The sequence below is a fragment of the Euprymna scolopes genome, unplaced genomic scaffold (genome assembly GCF_053919585.1).
Source record: "Euprymna scolopes isolate OS-2025 unplaced genomic scaffold, ASM5391958v1 sca585, whole genome shotgun sequence".
Taxonomy (NCBI): domain Eukaryota; kingdom Metazoa; phylum Mollusca; class Cephalopoda; order Sepiida; family Sepiolidae; genus Euprymna; species Euprymna scolopes.
The window spans coordinates 9,647-20,000 of record NW_027633641.1 but is presented as its reverse complement, the minus strand read 5'-3'; positions in this window follow the sequence as shown (position 1 = coordinate 20,000).

The following is a 10,354-nucleotide window of genomic DNA, read 5'->3' as shown; positions in this document are numbered from 1 at the left end:
CGAAAGAGGGGAGCTTGGCAGTTTCTCCCCCCAAAGGAGGAAGCCGGAATCCCCCCCCAAGGGTTGGGGAGGGAAAGAGGCCAGGAGAAGGTGAGTTTTTTCTTTGGGGGGGGGGGGAGAAGCCTCCAGGCACCCTCCTCCCTGAAGGTGGGGTTGGGGATTATCTCTCACTCAAGGGGGGAAGCCGGCACCAAGCATGTAAATCCCGAGGGGTGACTTTTTTTGTTACCCCTCGGAGTGGGAAGGTGGTCGATCACCCAGGCAACGCCGGGTAACCCCTGCTAGTATATGTATGAATATATATATAAATATATATGAATATATGAATAAATATGAATAAATATATATGAATATACAAATAAATATATATGAATATATATATATGAATATATGAATATGAATATATATATATGAATATATGTCTATATATATGAATATATGTCTATATATATGAATATATGTCTATATATATGAATATATGTCTATATATATGAATATATGTCTATATATATGAATATATGTCTATATATATGAATATATGTCTATGTATATGAATATATGAATATGTATATATATATGAGAATATGTATATATATATATATATGAGTATATGTCTATATATATATGAATATATGTATATATATATGAATATATGTATGTATATATATATATGAGTATTTGTCTATATATATGAGTATATGTCTATATATATATGAATATATGTATATATATATATGAATATATGTATATATATATATATATGAATATATGTATATATATATATGAATATATGTATATATATATATATGAGTATGTGTCTATATATATATGAGTATATGTCTATATATATATATGAATATATGTATATATATGAGTATATGTCTATATATATATGAATATATGTATATATATATCAATATATAAATATATTTATATATATGAATATATTTATATATATATATGATTATATGTATATATATATCAATATATGAAAATATTTATATATATATGATTATATGTATATATATATATCAATATACGAATATATTTATATATATATGTATATATATATCAATATATGATTATATTTATATATATATGAATATATTTATATATATATGAATATATTTATATATATATATGAATATATTTATATATATATATATATATGAATATATTTATATATATATGAATATATTTATATATATATATATGAATATATGTATATATATATGAATATATGTATATATATATATCAATATATGAATATATATATATGAATATATGTATATATATGAATATATGTATATATATATCAACATATGGATATATTTATATATATATGTATATATATATCAATATATGAATATATTTATATATATATATGAATATATGTATATATATATCAATATATGAATATATTTATATATATATATGAATATATATATGAATATATGTATATATATATATATCAATATATGAATATATGTATATATATATATCAATATATGAATATATTTATATATATATATGAATATATGTATATATATATCAATATATGAATATATTTATATATATATGAATATATGAATATATATATATCAATATATGAATATATATATATCAATATATGAATATATTTATATATATATGAATATATTTATATATATATATGAATATATTTATATATATATATGAATATATTTATATATATATGAATATATTTATATATATATGAATATATTTATATATATATATGAATATATTTATATATATATATATGAATATATTTATATATATATGAATATATTTATATATATATGAATATATTTATATATATATATATATATGAATATATTTATATATATATATATGAATATATTTATATATATATATATGAATATATTTATATATATATATGAATATATTTATATATATATATATATGAATATATTTATATATGTATATATGAATATATTTATATATGTATATGAATATATTTATATATATATATGAATATATTTATATACATATGAACATATTTGTGTATATATATATGAATATATAACTTTATATATGAATATATTTATATATATATTAATATATTTATATATATATATATGAATATATTTATATATATGAATATATTTATATATATATATGAATATATCTATATATATATATATATAGAATATATTTATATATATATATGAATATATTTATATATATATATGAATATATTTATATATATATATGAATATATTTATATATATATATGAATATTTATATATATATATGAATATTTATATATATATATGAATATTTATATATATATATATGAATATATTTATATATATATATATGAATATATGTATTTATATATATATATGAATATATGTATTTATATATATATATATATGCATATATGTATGAATATATATATATATGAATATATGTATTTATATATATATGAATATATGTATTTATATATATATGAATATATGTATTTATATATATATGAATATATGTATTTATATATATATGAATATGCGTATTTATATATATATGAATATATGTATTTATATATATATATATGAATATATGTATTTACATATATATATGAATATATGCATTTATATATATATGAATATATGCATTTATATATTATATGAATATATGTATTTATGTATATATATATGAATATATGTATTTATATATATATATGAATATATGTATTTATATATATATATGAATATATGTATTTATATATATATATGAATATATGTATTTATATATATATATGAATATATGCATTTATATATATATATATATATGAATATATGCATTTATATATATATATGAATATATGCATTTATATATATATATGAATATATGTATTTATATATATATATGAATATATGTATTTATATATATATATGGATATATGTATTTATATATATATATATGAATATATGTATTTATATATATATATATGAATATATGTATTTATATATATATGAATATATGTATTTATATATATATCAATATATGTATTAATATATATATGAATATATGTATTAATATATATATGAATATATGTATTAATATATATATGAATATATGTATTTATATATATATGAATATATGTATTTATATATATATATATATATATATGCATATATGTATGAATATATATATATGAATATATGTATTTATATATATATGAATATACGTATTTATATATATATGAATATACGTATTTATATATATGAATATATGTATTTATAGATATATATGAATATATGTATTTATATATATATATATGAATATATGTATTTACATATATATATGAATATATGTATTTATATATATATATGAATATATGTATTTCTATATATATATGAATATATGTATTTATATATATATATGAATATATGTATTTATATATATATATGAATATATGCATTTATATATATATGAATATATGCAGTTATATATATATGAATATATGCATTTATATATATATGAATATATGTATTTATATACATATATATATGAATATATGTATTTATATATATATGAATATATGTATTTATATATATATGAATATATGTATTTATATATATATATGAATATATGTATTTATATATATATATGAATATATGTATTTATATATATATATATGAATATATGTATTTATATATATATATGTATATATATATATACATATAGTAATATATTTATATATTAATATATGATTATATTTATATGTATGAATATATGTATTTATATATATATATGTATATATATTAATATAGGAATATATTTATATATTAATATATACATGAATATATTTATATATATGAATATATGTATTTATATATATGTATGTATATATTAATATATGAATATATTTATATATAATTATATATGAATATATTTATATATATGAACATATGTATTTATATATATATATATGAATATATGTATATACATACTAATATATGAATATATGTATATATATAAATATATGAATATATTTATATATATGAATATATGTATTTATATATATATGAATATATGTATATACATACTAATATATGAATATTTGTAAATATATATATGAATATATGTAAATATATATATGAATATATGTAAATATATATATGAATATATGTATATATATGAATATATATATATATGAATATATGTATATATATGAATATATATATATATGAATATATATATATATGAATATATATACATGAATATATATATATGAATATATATATATGAATATATATGAATATATATATATATATGTATGAATATATATATATGAATATATATATGAATGTATATATATATGAATATATATATATGAATGTATATATATATGAATATATATATATGAATGTATATATATATATGAATATATATATATGCATGTATATATATATATGAATATATATATATGAATGAATATATATATATATATTCATATTATATATATATTATATGAATATATATATATATATATATGAATATATATATATGAATATATATATATATATGAATATATATATATATATGAATATATATATATATATATATATGAATATATATATATATATGAATATATATATATATATATGAATATATATATATATGAATATATATATATATATGAATATATATATATATATATATGAATATATATATATATATATATGAATATATATATATATATATGAATATATATATATATATGAATATATATATATGAATATATATATATATATGAATATATATATATATATGAATATATATATATATATGAATATATATATATATACATGAATATATATATATACATGAATATATATATATACATGAATATATATATATATGAATATATATATATATGAATATATATATATATGAATATATATATATGAATATATATATATATATGTATATATATATGAATATATGTATATATATATATGAATATATGTATATATATATATGAATATATGTATATATATATATATATGTCTATATATATATGAGTATATGTCTATATATATATATATATGTCTATATATATATAAAATATATATATATATGAATATGTATATATTTGAATATATATATACATAAATATATATACATATGAATATATATATATAGGAATATATATATATATATGAATATATATGTATATATATATGAGTATATGTATATATATATGAGTATATGTATATATATATATATGAATATATTTATATATATATATATATGAATATATATATAAATATATGTATATATATATCCATATATGTATATATTTATATGTATATATATGAATATATGTATATATATATGAATATTTGTATATATATATATGTATATATATATGAATATTTGTATATATATATATGTATATATATATGAATATATGTATATATATATGAATATATGTATATATATATGAATATATGTATATATATATGAATATATGTATATATATATATGAATATATGTATATATATGAATATATGTATATATATATATATATGAATATATGTATATATATATATGAATATATGTATATATATATGAATATATGTATATATATATATGAATATATGTATATATATATGAATATACGTATATATATATGAATATACGTATATATATATATGAATATATGTATATATATATATGAATATATGTATATATATATGAATATATGTATATATTTGTATATATATATATGAATATATGTATATATGTATGAATATATGAATATATATATATATCAATATATGAGTATATATGTATATATATATCAATATATGAATATATTTATATATATATATGAATATATGTATATATATATTAATATATTTATATATAAATATGAATATATTTATATATATATATGAATATATGTATATATATATTAATATATTTATATATAAATATGAATATATTTATATATATATATGAATATATGTATATATATATTAATATATTTATATATAAATATGAATATATTTATATATAAATATGAATATATTTATATATATAAATATGAATATATTTATATATATATATATATATGAATATATTAATATATATATGTGAATATATTCGTATATATATATATGAATAAATGTATATATATATCAATATATGAATATGTTTATATATATATATGTATATATATATAAATATATGAATATATTTATATATATATATGCATATATATATATCAATATATGAATATATTTTTATATATATGTATATATATATCAATATATGAATATATTTATATATATATATATGAATATATGTATATATATATATATGAATATATGTATATATATATATATATCAATATATGAGTATATTTATATATATATGAATATATGTATATATATATCAATATATGAATACATTTATATATATATAGTAATATATATATATATCAATATATGAATATATGTATTTATATATATATATGAATATATGTATATATATATTAAGATATGAATATATGTAGTTATATATATATGAATATATGTATATATATTAATATATGAATATATTTATATATAAATATATGAATATATTTATATATATGAATATATGTATTTATATATATATGAATATATGTATATACATATTTATATATATATTAATATATGAATACATTTATATATATATGAATATATGTAAATATATATATGAATATATGTAAATATATATAAAAATATATGTATATATATGAATATATATATATGAATATATATATATAAATATATATATATGAATATATATATATGAATATGTATGAATATATATATATGAATATATATATATATGAATATGTATGAATATATATATATATGAATATATATATATGAATATATATATATGAATATATATATATGAATATATATATATGAATGTATATATATGAATATATATATATGCATGTATATATATATGAATATATATATATGAATATATATATGAATATATATATATATGAATATATATATATATGAATATATATATATGAATATGTATATATATATGAATATATATATACATGTATGAATATATATATATATATATATATATGAATATATATATATGAATATGTATATATATATGAATATATATATACATGTATGAATATATATATATATATGAATATATATATATATGAATATGTATATATATATGAATATATATATACATGTATGAATATATATATATATATATGAATATATATATATATGTATGAATATATATATATGAATATATATATATGAATATGTATACATATATGAATATATATATACATGTATGAATATATATATATATGAATATATATATATATGTATGAATATATATATATATGAATATATGAATATATATGTATGAATGTATATGTATGAATATATATGTATGTATATATATATGAATACATATATATATGTATGAATATATATATATGAATATATGAATATATATGTATGAATATATATGTATGAATATATTTGTATGAATATATTTGTATGAATATATATGTATGAATATATATGTATGTATATATATGTATGTATATATATGTATATGAATATATATATATATGAATATATATATATATGAATATATGTATATATATATGAATATATACATATATGAATATATGTATATATATATATGAATATATGAATATATATATATATGAATATATGTATATATATAACAATACATGAATATATTTATATATATATATGAATATATGTATATATATAACAATAAATGAATATATTTATATATATATTTCAATATATGTATATATATATCAATATATGAATATATTTATATATATATATATGAATATATGTATATATATATCAATATATGAATATATGTGTATATATATGAATATATCTATATATATCAATATCTTAATATATTATAGATATATGAATATATTTATATATATCAATATATTAATATATTTATATATATATATGAATATATTTATATATATAAATATATTTATATATAAATATATTTATATATATCAATATATTAATATATTTATATATATATGAATATATTTATATATCTATGAATATATTTATATATCTATGAATATATTTATATATCTATGAATATATTTATATATATCTATGAATATATTTATATATATATATGAATATATTTATATATATATGAATATATTTATATATATATATATGAATATATTTATATATATATATATATGAATATATTTATATATATATATGAATATATTTATATATATATATATATGAATATATTTATATATATATATATATGAATATATTTATATATATATATATATATGAATATATTTATATATATATATATATATGAATATATTTATATATATATATATATATGAATATATGTATTTATATATATATATATATATATATATGAATATATGTATTTATATATATACATGAATATATGTATTTATATATATACATGAATATATGTATTTATATATATATATTAATATATGAATATATTAATATATATATATTGATATATGTATTTATATATATATATGGATATATGTATTTATATATATATATGAATATATGTATATATATATTAATATATGAATATATTTATATATATATGAATATATGTATTTTTATATTTATATATATATGAATATATGTATATACATATTAATATAGGAATACATTTATATATATATATGAATACATTTATATATATATATGAATATATGTAAATATATATATGAATATATGTATATATATATATGAATATATGTATATATATGAATGTATATATATGAATATATATATATGAATATATATATATGAATATATATATATGAATATATATATATGAATATATATATATGAATACATTTATATATATGAATATATATATATATATGAACATATATATATATATATGAACATATATATATATATATGAATATATATATATGAATATATATATATGAATATATATATATGAATATATATATATGAATATATATATATGAATATATATATATATGAATATATATATATATGAATATATATATATATGAATATATATATATATGAATATGTGTATATATATGACTATATATGTATATATATATGACTGAATATGTGTATATATATATGACTATATGTGTATATATATATGACTATATATGTATATATATGAATATGTGTATATATATGACTATATATGTATATATATATGACTGAATATGTGTATATATATATGACTATATGTGTATATGTATATGACTATATATGTATATATATATGACTATATATGTATATATATATATGACTATATATGTATATATATATGACTATATATGTATATATATATGACTATATATGTATATATATATGACTATATATTTATATATATATGAATATATATATATATATATAAATATATGTATATATAAATATATGTATATATAAATATATGTATATATATAAATATATGTATATATATATGAATATGTGTATGTATATGTGTATATATATGTGAATATATCTATATATATGTATATATATGTATATATATGTGAATATATCTATATATATGTATATATATATATATATATATATATATATATATATATGAATGTATGTGTATGTATATATAAGTATATATATATGTATATATATATGGATATATGTGTATAGATATAAAAATATATTTGTTTGTATATATATCAATATATGTGTGTGTATATATATATTAATATATGTGTGTGTATATATATGAATATATGTGTGTATGTATATATATGAATATATGTGTGTATGTATATATATGAATATATGTGTGTATATATGAATATATGTGTATATATATATGAATATATGTGTATATATATATGAATATATGTGTATATATATATATGAATATATGTGTATATATATATGAATATATTTGTATATTTATATGAATATATTTGTATATTTATATGAATATATGTGTGTATATATATATTAATATATGTGTGTATATATATGTGAATAAATGGGTGTATATAAATATGAATATATTGGTGTATATATATATATGAATATATGGGTGTATATATATATAGATGAATATATGGGTGTATATATATATAGATGAATATATGGGTGTATATATATATAGATGAATATATGGGTGTATATATATATATATATGAATATATGTGTGTATATATATATGAATATATGAATGTATGTATATATATGAATATATGTGTGTATAT